At 41.2% G+C, this 18,086-nt stretch overlaps 1 protein-coding gene across 1 annotated transcript in view; it reads right to left on the bottom strand.

The window, feature by feature from the left end:
• Window positions 1-18,086, bottom strand: part of Fhip1a (FHF complex subunit HOOK interacting protein 1A) — a 242,735-nt gene that overhangs the window by 165,102 nt on the left and 59,547 nt on the right. The window contains exon 2 of the mRNA XM_015484474.2: window positions 10,005-10,129. The gene's annotated coding sequence lies outside the window, so the exon portion shown is untranslated. The remainder of the gene's footprint in view (window positions 1-10,004; window positions 10,130-18,086) is intronic.

Genomic DNA, 18,086 nt, shown 5'->3' with positions numbered 1-18,086 from the left:
CCAGGATCATATGCAATTTGTTGCTGCTGATCCTCATAAGGTCCCTTTCCTAACAACATATCTAGATTTCTCTGAGGATAACCAGCTGCTGCATTTCGCCTAGCCGTCTCCTTGCAAAATTCCTCATTGGCAACCTTCCATAACAGGTATTGTCCTCCATTTAGCACAGCTTTACACATATTAGCCCAATCTGCTGGCGTCATGTTCAAGTTGTTAATGGATTCGACCATGCTTACAGTGAAGGGTGCTTGAGGACCATAGGTTGTTACAGCCTCTTTTAGCTGCTTCACTGTTTTGAAATTTAAAACTTGGTAAAATCGCTGCCCTCCTGCCTCAAATACAGGGCATGTTAATATTTGAGATCTTGTCTCAGGATCCCAACTATCAACTGCGGGGGTTGGGGACCTCCCAGCATATGGAGGTGGCCTTGTTAGTTGGACACTTACGTCCTCTGGTGATAGAAAGGTGTTAGTAGCAGTCTCCTGTTGTAACTTTCCCCCTGATGGCTTTTTCTGTTTTACACTTTCTTTCTCTGTCTGACTAGCTTGAGAGGCCTTCTCTTTTACTTGAATCTTTTCCTCTGTCTGACTAACTTGAGAGACCTTCTCTTTTACTTGAATCATTATGTCTTCTTCTTCCTCTACCATTGTCTGAACTGAAGGCTTTGGACTAAGCAAACAAGATATGAACGTCCACAATGGCAATGTGCCAACTGGCAGAGTCCCTGGGCTTTTCTTTTCTATTCTTTTTAAATCTTCACCATGATGGTTCCATTGTGATATATTTAACAACTCCTCCTTAAAAAGCCATGGGCTACATTTTTGTATTGTATCAATGTATGCCCTGATTGTTCTTGATTTTACTGAGATGCCTCCTTCCTCTAACAATTTACTTAACACTCTTTCAGTTTGTTTTTTACTAATTTCTGATCCCATATTTCTACTATAATACAACCCAACAAGATAACGCCTAACAAAACGGAAACAGAGTGAAACAAAATTGAAACAACACAAAATCATTACAATAGCCTCCTGAAATGTCCATCCGTCCTTTCTCCCTATCTGTTCCTCAGATGTGAGCGGTTTTTCTTCCATCTTACACATCTCCAGGGACAGGCAACTTAAAACAAAAGTGAAACAAAATAACAAAAGAGGAATCTTAAAATGGCTACCCATCCTCTTGCCCTGCCCTCAGGGGCGAGCAGTTCACTTACCCTCAGTCGCTCCCCGTGCGAGCCACCAAATGCCGCAGTCTGGCTGGGCACAATCAGAAGCCACTTGTCAAAAGAAACTAACTTTATTTTTAGAACCACACACGCCAAACAAAACAGCCTCTCAGGAAAAACCCTCAGAGCTTCAACTGCCACCACCGGCTTTCCACAAGCCTCTCTCTCCCACACAAGCTTCTCTCCACCTCCCACAATCCTCCTGCTCTTGAGGCCGATTGGCTGGGTCACGTGGGCGGAGCCAAAAAAGTCCCCCAATGAGCAGCTCCGTGGTCTGAAAGGGCAGGGAAACAGCCCAATGAGCATCACCGCAGAGGAGCCAATCAGCTAGATGTTGCTGGGGCCGAGGAGCCAATCAGCTAGATGTTGCTGGGGCCGCTGTGAGCCAATCATCAGCCGGCAGCTGGAAGTTTGCTGGCAGCTGGAAGTTTGCTGGGGCCCCTTCGGCTGTGGCTCTCAACAGGATAGGAACAATAACTACCAATGTTCTATAGAGCATAGTAGGATTATAATGATTAATAACAATTAACTGAGTATATCAAAGTAGCTAGTACAGTAGATTTTACAAAACAAAAAAAAGTTAAGAAGAAAACAGGTAGGCAGGCAGGCTGGTCAGTCAAACTGTTTGCAAAATATATGACATTTATGATATCAACTAAAATCAAAATACATATTTTTAAAAGGTAGCTTTCTTTCAAATGCATTTTTTAAAAAACAAGGTACTTAATCTGCAACATACTTATCTGCAAACTATTCACTAAAGCCATCTGTAAGCACAGGCTGGAAATCATCCCAACCTGTGCTGCAGAGATGCTGGTTCCCACTCCATAACGAGTCTTCCTTGCCTTAGTAACAGACCCAACCTCACAAGCACAACAAAGAGCCAGACAAAAACCTCCACCTCCCAGCCTCCCTGTGGCCAGAAGTGATGTGGGATGCCCTCTGCCTGGTGAGGACAGGGAAATCACTTCTAAGGCCTTTAGGAGAGCTGCAGAGAGACGGTGGGCAGGATGTGAACTGTGCCAAGCTCTGCTACCTTCTGACCTTTCCTTTCTCTCCTGTAGTAGGCCCTGCAGAGGCCAGAGTCAGGCACTAGAGAGGAAGACAGGAGGACAAGGTTCACACTGCAACACGGTGGAACAGAGGCAGAGGGAACCCGGGTCACTGACAACCACAGAACCACTCTGCTCCCTGGAGAGCCTAGTTCCATACTTACTTTACTAAAAAAAAATAATAATAATTTCCTAATTTGCTCAATCCATTGATTGTGATGGTGACCAAACCCTATCCACCAGGGTTAGGGTTCAGGTTCAGTCATGAACATAACCCTTTCCAATATATCACCTTTTAGAGAAAGCACATGACACCAGCAGACATTTTTTGGCTCACCAAAATACTCAGACTCTTTCATATTATCAGTACCTATTGAACACCTATGTTGGGTAACAGAAACACAGGAATGAATTAAGATGCAGCTTACGGTATAAAGGAGATGGACAGGTGATTAAGACAAAGTTTAATGAGTCATACAGAACTAAAAGAATGGTGTGCTTGCTGTGGTAGCATATCAGAAAAGCACTGAACCTAACCTGTGGAAAAGTGAGCAGGATCACAGAAGGTTTCTCAGGTGATATGAGCTTTAAACTGAGACATGAAAGACGAGATACTTGTGTGTACTCAGGCAAAAGGAGCAACGAGGAAGGAGGAATTCAGGTAGTAGGACAAGCATGTGCAAAGGCCCAGGAGTAGAGAAAGTTCATGATGCCCTTATGGAAGGAAAGAGGTCGGATATGGCCAGAGCGCAATTCCGGAGTGGGATGGAGGAAGCACTCTTCTGGGCCTTCCTGAGTTACACAGGCTCCTCCTCGCAGGGCCAGATTAGACACTGATTTTTTTTTTTATTGTTTTTTTATCACAATAAATAGAGGCCCAGGCCCAAAAGAGGCAAAGACTATGCACCAAAATTTCAGGCATCTCCCAGGAATTACCTGACCCCTGCCAGCTCTTTGCCTTCCAGTGAGATTCCTCAACTGTTTGAACATTCCTGGCCCCAGGATTGGCTGGGCTTGTTCAACAGCAAGGTGGATAAGGAAGGGCTGCCTGACAGGTGACTGGTGGAACAGGGGCTGGGCTGGTGAATGCAGAGGACTGTCATGATCAGATTTACCACTGGGGAGAGCAACACTCCAGCCATAAAATAAAGAAGTGAATGGAAAAAGGACACCAATTACAGTAAAGGAAATATGAGATGACGGAGGACCGGACTAGAATTCTTATGATGGATTGCAGAGAAGTGAAGTATAGTTTGAAGAGAGAGTTCACAGGCAAACTCAAGAAACCCAACCACATACACCAAGAGGAAGAGAGTGGTGAATAAAGGGTAATACTGGGCTTCTGGCCTTGGCAATTGAGAATGGCAGGCAGCAGAGCACAACAACGGGGACCACACACGCTGTGGAAACAGCCTGCTTACCCGTCTCCACCAACTAAGAGTGTGGGGACCTGGGTAAATTACTTGTGATCTATGTGCTTCAGTTTCCTCATCTGTGGAATAATGGCAAAAATAACAGAATCTGTCTCAAAGGGTTTTGTGATCGATGCAGGAAAGCTCACAGAATGGTATCTGGCACGCAGGAAATACCTGTGGTTAATGGCAGCTGAGGACGCCATTTGCCACGACAGGGAGCACAATGGGAAGCATAGATTCCAGGGGAGAAGAATGACAAGTTCAGTTTCAGGTCTGTTTACCTGACCTGACTATGGGACATCCAGGAGACCACTGTGGGAGTTAGGTGCACCCACACAAACAGTGGTGTCAAGGTGACATCTCAGCAAGGGCCTGGCAGACAGAAGAAGCTGGCCTATGGGAAGAACAGGCAAGTGAGATGTGGCGCAAGAAAAGGGCTGGGAGAACCACAGTGTGGCTCAGTGACACAGCATGCGCTTCACAGCTGTGAGTCCCCAGTTCAGTTCCCAGCATCAAAGGAAAAAGGCCTGGGAATTTCCTCCACTCATAAGAGACAGTGGAAAAGGACGGAGGAGACAGAAGACGAGAGGAAGACCCACAAACAAGTGTGCTGACAAAGAAGGACCATAAAAACTAAAGGAAAAACCAAAGACATGAATGACATTGAGATGAAGGAATGGGCCATCATTCATAGGGAACAAACTTAGAGCCCAGAAAATAAAAGACAGGGGCAAAAAAATACATTTAATAAAAAGTGGCATTCCCTAGAACCCATGTTTAAAGTTTATATTTTATGAATTACCTACAAGAATTGCATGTGAAATCTCTAAGTTCACAAGGGTCAGAATGCTCTATTAGTGAGTGAACTATCTTACCAAAGAGGATAAGCCTCAGAAAAATATATAGTAATCTGAGTAGATAAGGAAAAAATCCTATTTTTCAAAGAAAGAAATCAGAACATAACTTGGCTTCAGTGAAACGAATCCAAACTGCGGTTTACAAATGAAGTTCTAGCCTCAAGCTTTCAGTTACTAATCCCCCAAAAAGCCATTTTAAATCACATTAACTTGAGACTTGAAAGAAACTGAAAGATACTCATCTAATCTAGATCCTAGATATGAGAACTATTTTGGAGAGCTTGTTGAAATGCAGGTACCCCAGTCTACCTAAGACCTATGGAATCAGACTCTCAGACTCTTCCTAGGAAAAAGTCAGGAGAAATTCACTGCTTCTTGAAATGTTTTTAAACAAACTCACCAGGTGATTCCTGTGCACACAAGATTTGAGAACCCCTAATCTACTTGCTCAGGGGATCAAAAGCTAGAGAAAAAAGAATGATCTAAAGAAAAGCACGAAGAAGCTAAAGAATACACCAGGAACAGTTGTCAAACTTCAACAGGCATCAGAATCACCTGGAGGGCTTGTCATACACACGCTTCTGAGCTCTGTCCCAAAATTTACATTTCTCACAAGTTCCCAAATGAGGCTGAGGCCATTTCTCTAGGGACCACACTTTGAGAACCTCTGCCTTGACAAGAGCTATTCAAGGGTCTCAGGGCTGGGGTTGTGTCTCAGCTCTCAGAGTGTGGTCCTGTAAATTTAAAGACAGAGATGAGGCAAGCTATTTCAGAAATGATGTTAAAGATTAATAGAAAACTAACAACACATAAATTATTTACACACACACACACACACACACACACACACACACACTTTCTGATCAATTAGAAAAGACAAAAATCTAACATCAAGACTGGTTTGGAACAAATGTCTTCTGAGTTAATAATAAAAAAGGATACCCAAAAATGACTGTGGTCATCTAAACTAAGAATGAAATTATAAGAGTTATGAGATAAGCAGAGTCAAAAAGGACTGAATAAACAAAATTACTAAATCTGCAAAAGAAAGAAGGTTACTAAGTCTATGAAAGTAGGTTTTTAAGTCAACGAAATTGTGAAAAGAGCTATACAAAATGAACAAATTTCATATTTACATGGTTATGTAGCTGGTTTAACTACTGGACCCTAAGTCATGTGGGGGCCATTCTTTCATATTTACTCAGAAAACCTGGTCCCCAACCAGTCTTGAAGCTGGACTGTCACTCTAAACCACCTCTGGAAAAGGTTTCGCAGGGGTTCCACACAGCCAGCGGTGCACAGAGGAGCACACGCTGGGCCCCCCTCTGCACAAGGCACATTCCCAGGCACATTCCCAGCATCCAGGAGAAAGAGGGCGCTGGTGCTGCTGTAACCGCTGTGCTTCTCTCATGGGGACGGCTCCTAACCCTGGAACAGTACATTAGACACATAACTCCCAACAGCTCCAAAAATCTGCAGTTGCCTCCACCTCCCTGCTATTTGTGGTACATCCCAAATTCACAGCGATGCATTCCACACAGCATCTCCTCAGGACCGTCGCTCACACTGTATCACACTGTCTCCACCCTTCAGGCTCCATTTTCAAAGCCATTTTCCACTTGTGGTTCTTGCTGCGCTACCTCCAGTATCCACTATCATTTCCTCCAAGACAGTAACAGGCCTGACATTAGAGCCTGTCATTATCCAAGCTGCAACTATGGGCACCTCTGCTGCTCCCTCTCTCCCTGCTCCCCCCCTCCTTCCCTCCCTCCCTCCTTCCTTCCTTCCTTCCTTCCTTTCTTCTTTTCATCAGAGGATTAAAATCAGGGCCATCACTTTACCACCCCCAGTCCTTTTTATTTTTTTATTTTGAAATAGGGTCTCAGAGCTAGGGTTGTGTCTCAGCTGTAGAGCGTTCACCCAACACATGTGAGGCATTGGGTTCGATTCTCAGCACCACATATAAATAAATTAATTAAACAAAGGTATTGTGTCCATCTACAACTAAAAAAATAATAATTAAAAAAAAAAGAGGGCTGGGTTGTGGCTCAGCGGTAGAGTGCTTGCCCAGTACATGCTAGGCGCTGAGTTCAACACCACATAAAAATAAATAAATAAAATAAAGGTATTGTGCCAAACTATAACTAAAAATAATTTTTTTAAAAAATAGGGTCTTGCTGAGTTGCTGAGGCTGGATTTTGAACTTGTGATCCTCTTGCCCGAGCCTAAATCAGAGATTATAAGCATGGGTCCCCACCAGGCTACCTCCTTAGTATTCCTGACCTGGCTTTCCCCTTCATTATGTACATTTTCTTTTACATCCTTCACACCACATTCCCAACACCCTCCTGCCTGTCCCAACATAACTTAATTCTTAAGGACACAATATTTGGGTTGTGACCTTTTCAAAACCAGTGTATCATCAGGTCAACACACACAAACTTTCTGGAGCTAAGAGGTAAAAACGCATTTCAAACAGCTTGTGCCATGAAGACATGTGAATGGTTTGAAACTGCAGACTTTTGCCCCAGGAATCATTATTGGCTGTTCTTTACCATCAAAATGTTGATTCTGCTTAGGGCCTTGAAACAAATGCTCCCTAAAACTGTCACTAGTCAGAGTTCACTGGGAAAAGATCTGTAACAGGGGATACACACACACACACACACACACACACACACCCTACTTTAAGACCAAACCTCAGAGTTCAACAAAATCAAATCCAAAATTTAATTTGGGATTAAATTACCTGGCCAGATGCAGTGGTGCACACCTATAATCCCAGCAGCTCTGGAGGCCCAGACAGGAGGATCACAAGTTTAAAACCAGCCTCAGCAACTTGGTGAGGCCCTAAGCAACTTAGCGAGACCCTGTCTCAAAATTAAAAAATTAAAAGAGCCGGGCATGTGGCTCAGTGGTTGAACATCCCTGGGTTCAATCCCCCATAAAAAAAATAAATAAATAAAAAGTGTCATGACCCACCATATAACTAAGATAAAACTTAATGCCATACCTACTTATAGTTATTAAATCTCAGTCTAAGGTAAGCTTCAAATTTGTGCAATACCCTTTTATTTCTGAAATGCCTTCTTAATTAGAAACAGAGGGATTCATGGGAATTTCTGCATAGACATACTATAGATATTTATAATTATCTGCTTTTCTTTTCCTTACCCTAAACTGTCTTTGAAGGTATGAACTTCTCTTTAACAAATAATGCTAGGAAAATGGCATTTTTACATGTAAAAGCATGAGTTGTACCCTCAACTTATACCATACACAAAAATTACCTCAAAATGGATCTCAGAAATAAAACAATAAAACTCTTAGAAGAAAACATACAGAGAAAGCTTTGTAACACTGGATTTGATAATAATTTGTTCAATATGACACCAAAAGTACAACCAACAAGTAAAAGTAAGTAAATTGGGGCTGGGGTTGTAGCTCAGTGATACACCACTTGCCTCACATGAGTGGGGCCCTGGGTTCAATCCTCAGCACCACATAAAAATAAATAAGTAAAAATAAAGATATTGTGTCCATGTACAACTAAAAATAAAAATTTTTTTAAAAATTAGTAAATTGGACTATATCAAAATTTTAAAACTCTAAAAAAAAAACGTAAAACTTCTGTGCATCAGAGGATGCAAGTAATGGATTGCAAAGGCAACTTATGGGACAGGAGGACATCTATGCAAACCATATGTCTGATAAGGGAAATATCCACATAGAAAACTCAACAATAACAACAAAAAGATTTTTTTTAAATGTCAAAGAACTTGAACAGATATTAAATGACCAACAAACAGATCAAAAAATATTCAACACCATAAAGCATTGGGGAAATGAAAACGAAAACCTCAAGTTATCACCCATGCCCATGAGAATGTCTACTGTCAAGTAAGGAGAAAACAACAAGTACTGGCAAAGACATGGAGAAACTGGGACTCTTCTGCACTGTTGGTGGGAATATAAAAAGGTACAGCTGCTATGGAAAACAGGACAGAGATTCCCCAAAAACCAAAGCCATATGATCCAGCAATTCTCTTCTAGATACCCAGAAGAAATGACAGTGGGGACTCAAAGACCTATTTGTACATCCATATTCATAGCAGCATTATTCACCACAACCAAAGGGTGGAAGAGACCCATATGCCCATGGATGGATAAATGGATAAACAAAATGTAATATACGGGGGCTGGGGTTATAACCCAGGAGCAGAGCATTTGTCTAAATGTGAGGCACTGGGTTTGATCCTCAGCACCACATAAAAATAAGTAAATAAATAAAATAAAGATTAAAAAAAGAATGCTTTTTTTTTTTTTTTAAAAGGGGGGGTATACACTTACAATGGAATATTATTTGGCCTGAAAAAGAAAGGAAATCCTGACGCATGCTATAACATGTGGACCTATATTAAATGAAATGAGCCAGACACAGAAAGAGAAATACTATAGGAGGTATCTAGAATAGTTACATTCAGAGACCAGAGAGTTGAATGTCAGTTCTGCTGATTTTACTGCCCCAAAGGTGTCAATCTTTAGGGATTTCTTACTTATACAATGCTAATTCCCAAGTCCTGGCTTCCATTCTAATTCTGACACAATAGATAGGAATTTCCTTCTTTTTTTTCTTTTTGGTGCTAGGAAATGAACCCAGGACCTTGCTCATACTAAGCATGCTCCCTACCACTAAAGCTATACCCCCAAACCTGTAATTTGAAATTTTTAATGTGAATTTTTAACAAGTACTCTCATTGTACTTGGAGAAACACTGCAAAATACCCATGGGGGATCATTTAAAAGAGGCAAATTATAAAGCCTTAAAGGCATACCTCTAAGGAAGTTTAGCTCTCATCCTGTTTGGCCTGAGTAGCCCAGGAATCTTTCTACAACATTGGCAGAGACAGAGACTGGACTGCCTGACTTTAATAAGAAAGAATATCAACATTTACGCACTCAAATAAGTATGCCTCTATAAACTACACAACATAATCACTTATTTTAATAACATTATCAGTGTTTAAAACTCTGACTCACTCTTAGAACTAATTTTGGGTAGAGGGTGTACACCCTCAAGTACTCACTCAAATTACAAAAAGAATCCTGGCTTCCCTGCGCTACTGCCTTCTTGGTTCTGATCAAATCAGAGTGCCCCGTGCATCGACCTACCTGTAAATGACTTGAGGCTATTTCCGGGAAACCCCCTTACAGGGCTGAAAGATGCCTCCACAGAAAACGGGGTGCTTAAGAGGATGCTCCCAGAGGACCAAGAGGCACCTCCCAAAGAAATGTTTTCAAAATGCTTTGAGTAGAACATCGAGGTCAGGCCGTTCAAAACACTGTTTTGAACATGATGATGTTCACTCGGATGTGAAAGTGCAAGCAGGATTCTTTTCAAGTATATCACTGAACATTCCAGACTCACATTGGTGTGAAATAAAGGCAGGCATACCTGTGACGGCTCCCTTCAAGAGCCCCCGGCTGGGTGGTGTCTGTTGATCACCCTCCTCAGAGGAGTGTGGAAGACCTCCCCAACATCTGCTCTCACAGGAACCCACAGAAGGTGACTTTCAGAATCTACAGAAAGGAATAAAAAAAGTCCCATGATCATTAACTAAATGAAGAGACTCAGTCCACGGTTCCCCATTTCCCTCCCCCCTCCCATTTTTCACTGTTTGTTGTGCATTGAGTCAATTCTCTCCACACCGCCTTTGCCTTCATCGTAAGAAATAAGTGAAAAGCAAATCTTTATTTACAAATCTGAATGCTAGCCAAAAATGAGAAAACCCTGCTGGGTAGGGGAAAGTAACATCTTCTAACAGATGTCAAGTAATTATGCGTTTCTCTCAGAAGAAGATAAAAAATGTGAAACTAAATGAATTCACATCCATGGATGGATAGCATCACATGCAGAGGAGAATGACAATATAAAATAGCGAACAAGTGGCCACAATGACTTTATAAACTACTTTCCAAAAATAGGCAATGCTCCCAAAATATTCCCTGATACCTCTGACCTCTCTAGACACCGATGGTTGAAAATGTGGTTTTTGGCCACCCCACTGGCATTTGATTTGAGACAGGCACCTCACATCATTGGGCCTAGCTGGCAAGCCCAGTTTCACAACACAAACCCACATCTTCATCCTCAGTGAACAACCAAAAAAACATGAGTTTGAGGAGAAGCAAGCTGGGAAATCACCCTGCCTGATAGAAATGCAGTGAGCCAAAGCTAGAAGGGCCCAGGCCAGAAACCAGAACATCTAAAATACTTCATCCCAACAGAGATGTGAGAAGCAGAAGCTAATGTAAATGTGAAATCACAAGGATTCACCATCACGACAGGTGGAAGCTAGAGAAAACTTCCAAAAGCTAGAGAAGACTACACTACACCTACAGCATGCCACACTTACATCTGAAAACTGGAATCCACTGAATGCCAGAGGAACGGTCAAGTAAATTTGCCACTAGCACATAATTTACTTAATCACAATTCTGTCTGCTATGAATAAATTTTACAAGTTTATAAAAAAATGAGAAAATGTCATTTATAACAAAAAGAGGAAAGAAAAAGCAGAGTACAACAGGGTAATTACATATAATTACAACCATTTCTGCAAAAGCAAAACAAGATGTGATTTCTTTTGATAGAGTTATAAATATTAGGTGAAATATTGCCCCATCCTTTCTACCGGTTAAGGTGGGCAATACAAATCTGAGTCTTATAGAACAAATGAGTCATTCTGGATGGCATAATTTTTCTGCACTGGTCCAATGAAGACAGTTCCACAGGAGTCACCAGAAGAGGTGGTGTGTGTGGCATGTGCACGTTTAACCTATAGATGGCTACAAAAGCATAGAATGTGATAAATTTGATTATGACAAATGTCTCATGAAAGAGCAAAAGAGAATGGGGACACAATGTGACCTTCATCTTCCAAACTGCACAGCAGTGGCACTGACTGGGCATGAGAAGAGTGGGGTGTGAAAATGATGACCTCAATCAGCCTTCTTCACTGTCAGCGATCAATTGCTTATCAAGCACCTGGGAACCAGCAGAGCACCTCCTGATCAACTGTCTGGGCCATGAATTTCGAGAGGATTTGGAAGTAACAGAATTGTATTGCTTCCAGAACCCCACGAACAGTTCTATCACAGGTACTGGAGAGACACTGGCTCTTCTGCCACCTCTTGGCAATTCCAGATCGCTTCAGATGCCTCTCGGGTGATTTCAAGGCTTTCCTTGTTCTATGACTCAGGACTTACGAAAGGACGCCCCTAATTCCAGAGAAGCACTTCTCCCATCTCCATGCCCATCCCCGTATACCCTCCTCTCGTGCTCCACATTGTTAGTCATCGCACACACACACTTTTACTTGGGTCACAAGACATGGCTGTGGATCACTGAGGGCTTTATCAGGTGCTGCTCAGATGTTACCGTCACAATCCCGCCAGCAGTGATGCTTCCCATCATCAAAGGAAGCCGGGTCCTTTCACAGTATTGTACAGAATGACATGGAAAGCAAGGTTAAATGGAAGGCATGTAAGCTGAAGGGGCTTTCTTAAAACTCACTGGGTCTTGATAATTCTCTTGATCACAATCTCATTTAAAAACAAAATATGTCACCTGCCAGAAAGTGGGGGCAGTGGAGTTGAGGGGAGAGGGTGGCAGTTAACAGGTCAGTTACACTCAGCTGTCTCCCCAGGTAAGTGCTTGCCTTCTAATACAATGTAATAAAATCAGATTCAGATTCACAGTCCTTCTGTGTAATAACCATGTCACATCCCTAATTTCAACAGAGGAACAAAATTTAAAGCTCATTTCCAAATGGCATAAATTCAGAATTTAGACCTCAAGGGTGCCAAGTGCAGAAATCTGCTGAGGCAGAAAGTGCAAAAAGGCAAGGAAAAACCACCAAGTGAACTCTGTGGTGGTGGTGGTGGGGTACATGCTACTGTCCCCATCAGGGATTGCTCCCTGTGTGGAGAATCTCATGCAGGGGTGCCAGCACAGGAGGTGTGGATATATCCATGGCACTGTGTTAACAAACCCAAGACATAATCAAGTGCTTTCCTGGAGGCTGATGAATAATCCAACCAACAAGAGAGAAGTGTCAGACCACTCAACAGTTTTCAAATACATGAGGTGGACCAGCTAATTACTGAATAATTCCATTCTTTAAAAGGACTGAACTGGCACAGGTGACACATCATATTCACACGTGGAAACCTGCAGAGAACAGAGCATTCTGCAGAGGCTCAATCTCTGCTGACTCTGTTCAAGGACTCTATTAATAACTTAGGATCCTAACATGGCTGGACCCAACTGGATCACTGAAATCCAGACCCTAAATTCTACAGATGATAAAACTGAAGCACAGGGAGAATCAGTGATCCACGTCCAACCAAGTAGATGGAAAATGGTGAAGACATTTAGGTTTCAGGACGGCTCTGCAGCCTCAAGAATTAAGCTCCTCTGCTGGAGGGCAAGGAGAGCAAGGAAGGCAAGAGGCAAGACACAAGCAAGGGAGCGAGCACACCAGAAACCCCCCTATTTATTGGGGAGAAGCCATTCATAGAACATCCCACGCAAATAAGGCAAGGGGTCAGGTTCCAGGGGGTTGAGTCTAGCTTCCTGATGTCTTGTGGTCAGTAGACTGATTGACATTGTGGCAAGTCACGCCCATCTCAGGTCAGAGCGAGAGTAAAACAGCACACATGCGTCGCACAGCGCAAAGAGCACGCACGACAGGCCAGTCCTCCCATAGGCTCAAATGAGCAGAGCTCACACACAGCCCATGCACGGCTCGCAACACTTTATCATATGCTAAATACGATATTTGATAATACCAATCTTCCAACTATTGTAGCCTTACTATGTTAGGTTTTCATCTCTTTTTCAGAATTGTCCTATTTATTTTTTTCAAGTGAACACAAAATCAGCTTGTTTAGTCCCCCACAAATAACCTGTTGTTATTTTTTACTGGTTTTAAACCTACAGATTAATTTAGAGAGAACTGACATCTTTGTATCTAAGACTATGACAGCTCTTCTAATTTTTTCATGTATTATTTGTGACCCTAAGGAACATTTTTAAATGGCTTCACACACAGCATGCATATTTCTTAAATTCTTAGATATTTTATCTTTTTATATGCTAATGATCTTTTCTTCTATTAAACCTTCTAATCGCTCATTGTTAGTATATATAAAAGCTATGAATGTAGATACATTATTTGTTATACATGCACATTTACAAGTTATCTTATTCTTAATAATTAGTTTTTCTCTTGATTCTCTTGGATATTCTAATTGCCTACTGCATTATTTGACAACAATCATCTCCTTTCTGATTTTTATGCATTTATAATTTTTTTCTCTTTCCCAGCTGCACTGACTTGTGATTCCAAAACACCATTAGTAGTGAAAAGTATGGATATCTCTATTTTTGTCCTGATTTAATGGCAGTGTTCTCAAACTTCCTCTTAAGCTTGAGATGGTTTGGGGATTGAGATGAAAGTACCTTACTTTGCTAGGATATATTCCTAGTACATTTTGAGGGTTTTTTTAAAAAAATCAATAATAGACATTGAGTTTTCTCAAATGCCTTTTATATTAAAGTGGTTGTTTTTTTCTACTTATATTTAATAAAATGATGAATATCATTAGTAAATTTCACACTATTGAATCTTCTTGCATTCTAAAATATCAGCCTCAGCTGTCATGGTGTTTTATTCTTTTAATGTGTGCCAAGTACATATTAAACATGATATCTGGCTCAATTTGCTAGGCAGCCCTACAAGGTGGGTGCTCTCCCCTGCCCGCTCTGCCCTTCGCTCCAGCCATTGCATCTCCTTGCTGTTCCGGTCTTGCTTTCACCTCCAAGAATGTTCAGGGCCTACAATGCATGCCATTCCCTGAGTCCTACGTCCCCAGACATCCCCATTCATCCTTTTTCTCTGTCTCTGCTCACATGTGACCTAACTACAGAGACCTTTCCTGTCGACCTCAAATAAAACAGAAACAGTCCTCCATCTGGTCACTCTCAGCCCTGACCCTGTTTTTGCTTGTAGCACCTGTCACCACCTGACATAAATTCACAGATGGAATGAATGTGCAATATTTAATTTCTATTCCATTTAACCCAAAGAATGTAAGCTCCATGAGAGGAGAGATTTGAGAGGAGAGATTCTGCCTGCCTTACTCATCAGGGGATTCCCAATACCGACAACAGGCCTGGATCATGGAAAGTACTTAATATTTGTTAAATGGATAAATGGGAGGGGGGAATGAAAGAATGAATACCCATCTTATACACAAGAAAACTGAAGCTTAAAGAGATGACATAAAATCTCAGTGGCAGAGCCAAAATAGGAACTCCAGTCTAACTTTCAATTCCTCACCCTTAACCATCAAAACAAATGACAGGCAATTTTAGGTCACAAAAAAAGCTCACATAATCTTCTGAACAGTAAAGCACAAGTAAATGACACCACTGTATGGAAATCAGAGGAAAACTGTGTAGACAGTCTTTGCACAAAGTGAGTGAAAAATTTAGAAGACAGTCTGTAAGGAATTACATTAAGTTACCCCTCCTTTTTCAACCCACCAGCCCCACGGCAAGCAGCATGGGGGATCCATCCATGCAATGGATCCTTAAATATTCAGAAGATAAAATCAGATGTTTCAGGATCAAATGGCAATAAATGTGTTTACCACTGGCATCGGCAGACACATACTAGAAGTGCCACTCCCCGGGGGACAAGCCGCTAGGGGACACACACATGAAAGACCTAACTTGAAAACACGATTATGAAAGACAGTGGAATGAATCTGACATCACTTTCCTATGTTCATATATGAATACACCGCAGTGAATCTCACCATCGTGTACATCCACAAGACTGGGGTCCTGATTAGAATAAGTTATACTCCACGTGTGTATAATATGTCAAAATACACTCTACTGTCATGTATATCTAAAAAGAACAAATTTTTTTAAAAACGACTATTTGCTCTTTCTAAATTGAATTTTTTTGTTTGTTTCAACAGACAAGTTACAATTAGGTATTCTTCATCAATAGGATACATTCTTTCTTCAAACCAACCTTAAGCTAAAAACGAAATTTCATGAATCTCCATATAGGACATTAAGCGGCATCTTTAATTGGTTTAATCAAACTCTGTATTTTAGACCCGTGTGGCGGACCCACCATTGCGATGTGTCACACTTCCTCCCATCCTTGCAAAGCATAATGAACAACGACTGAGCTAGTGAGGCAGAACTAAACGTTTTGAACCTGTGAATTTCAAAAGCAAAGCCCCATTTGTGTTATTTCTAAACAGTAAATAATATCATCTTCCAACATTTCACTATCAAATTACAGCCATTTTCCACACACTAGAGGAAAGCCACAAAAGGACTCTCCTAACAGTTCGTTCTATTATTGCTCATAACCTTCTAAATATTTCTCCTCATTGGCTTCTATTCAAAGGTAAATGGAAGGCAGTAAAATTTATGGAAAATATATTCAACTGCTTAAAATACATCAACCAAAAGGAAAAAGATTTTAGAGCTGTATTATGAATTGTGAAATTACATTGCTTTCACTAAGTCTTCGGTTTCAATGATGGGTAACAAAACTGACAGACAGGTCAGATTCCAAAACACCTCCCACTCCGAGTCTGACTCTTTCATCTCAAATTCTCACCGTAGTCAAAGCCAGAGTAAACACCTGTCCCTCACATTTTTACACAGCATCACTTTGTATGCTGCAAATACAGGCTTTCACACCAAGGAGGAAGCAAATTCCAGGGCACTGGGCAAATTTCCGCCTCTTGAACCACTCTGTTGATTGTTCCCTTGACTTTCTTGGCTGTCAAGACAGTTGGAGGAGGGAAGAGGAAACATATTTTTCTGTAAAACTGTGAAGTGTCACCAGGTAAGTTTGCCTTAAAATTCTGCACACAAGACAGGTAAAATAAAACTCAGGGGCTGGGGTTGTGGCTCAGCGGTGGAGCACTCGCCTCGAACGTTGGAGACCCCAGGTTTGATCCTCAGCACCACATAGAAATAAATAAGTGAAATAAAAGGTGTTGCGTCCAACTACAACTAAAAAAATAAAATATTTTAAAAAATAAAAAATAAGTAAAACTCAGGTCTCAGGTTTTAACTTCAGCTATGAAAATTATATTCTTGCACTTGACTCAAATGTTGCAAGATTTTAATATAATAAGATTATGAAAGTGAAAGTCAACTTAAATCAAGTTTTACAGTTCATGAGCCATGAAAGACACTTAAAGAAGAATTTTTTAGAATAAAATTTTAAAGATACCATACTTAGCCAGGTGCAGTGGCACACGCCTGTAATCCCAGCGGCATGGGAGGCTAAGGCAGGAGGATCACAAGTTCAAAGCTAGCCTCAGGAACTTAACAAGGCCCTAAAAAACATCTCAACGAAACCCTGTCTCAAAAGAAAAACTTAAAAGGGTCAAGGATGTGGTTTATTGGTTAAACTCTCCTGAGTTCAACCCCTAGTACCACCACCAATAAAAAAGAAAATATCACAGTTTATCAAATTAGGGGTGGTGTGACAGTTGTACCAATTCAGCAATACCTTAGAGTAGGAAAGTAAGGGAGTCTAAAGAATATCAACTTTTTTTTTTTTGAAGGGAGGCTAGAGTCTTAAAATCAAAAAAAAAACAAAAAACAAAAAACCACAGATTAACATTAAGAAAACTTACCTTAATAAAACTCAACTCAGTACAGGAAAGGGATTTATTTATTTTGCTTACTACTATTCCATTTTATTTAATCCTGTCTCTAAGAGTTCTAAAAGATGTTTATACACGTTAATTCCTCATTTACCAGAACAAGACGGAAAGGCACTGCCATTGTCATTTACATGCATGGAACAGAGAGAACAAGTGACTTTCAGGAAACTTCTAAGCAATGAAGTCAGGAAGTACACCCTTAATTGGCATAGGCTTTTTGGTGGAGGAGAGAGGTGAAACAAACAACCAAACCGGAAATACATGCAATATTAAGATTGACTTAAGTAAGCCAAGCAGATTTGGAGTTGATTGTGCAATGGTCACGCCACAGACTCACAGGAAACATAGACTTGACAGAATCCCAGTTTATACTCCAACATTCAAAAATACCTTTTTTATTCAAGCCCTAATGTGATGCATGTCCTATAATCCAAACAAACAGACTCGCCTGGGCTCAGCCACTTAGGTTTATATCTGCCCCTGAAATCACGGATGCCAAAAAAAAAAAAAAAAAATTCCAAAGCATGAAGTGGTTGGCAAAATTCCAACTTCCACATGCAATCCTGAGCACAGAAAGCACGGAGACAACCAAGTAAGACAAGCTGCTCTAAAAAGCACAGCAAGAAGGAAAGATTCCACCTCCTCCAGAGGCAGGCTCAACAAGGAGAGTATGAAAAACAATCCCAACAGTCATAGGACATCTTGTATGCACCTCTATTAGAATTTGTCTACATGATCCCCTCCCCAGGAGGCTCTGATC

The sequence above is a fragment of the Marmota marmota genome, unplaced genomic scaffold (assembly GCF_001458135.2).
Source record: "Marmota marmota marmota unplaced genomic scaffold, marMar, whole genome shotgun sequence".
In the NCBI taxonomy this organism is placed as follows: domain Eukaryota; kingdom Metazoa; phylum Chordata; class Mammalia; order Rodentia; family Sciuridae; genus Marmota; species Marmota marmota.
The sequence above is the reverse complement of the archived record's forward strand: the minus strand, read 5'-3'. Positions and strand labels throughout refer to the sequence as shown.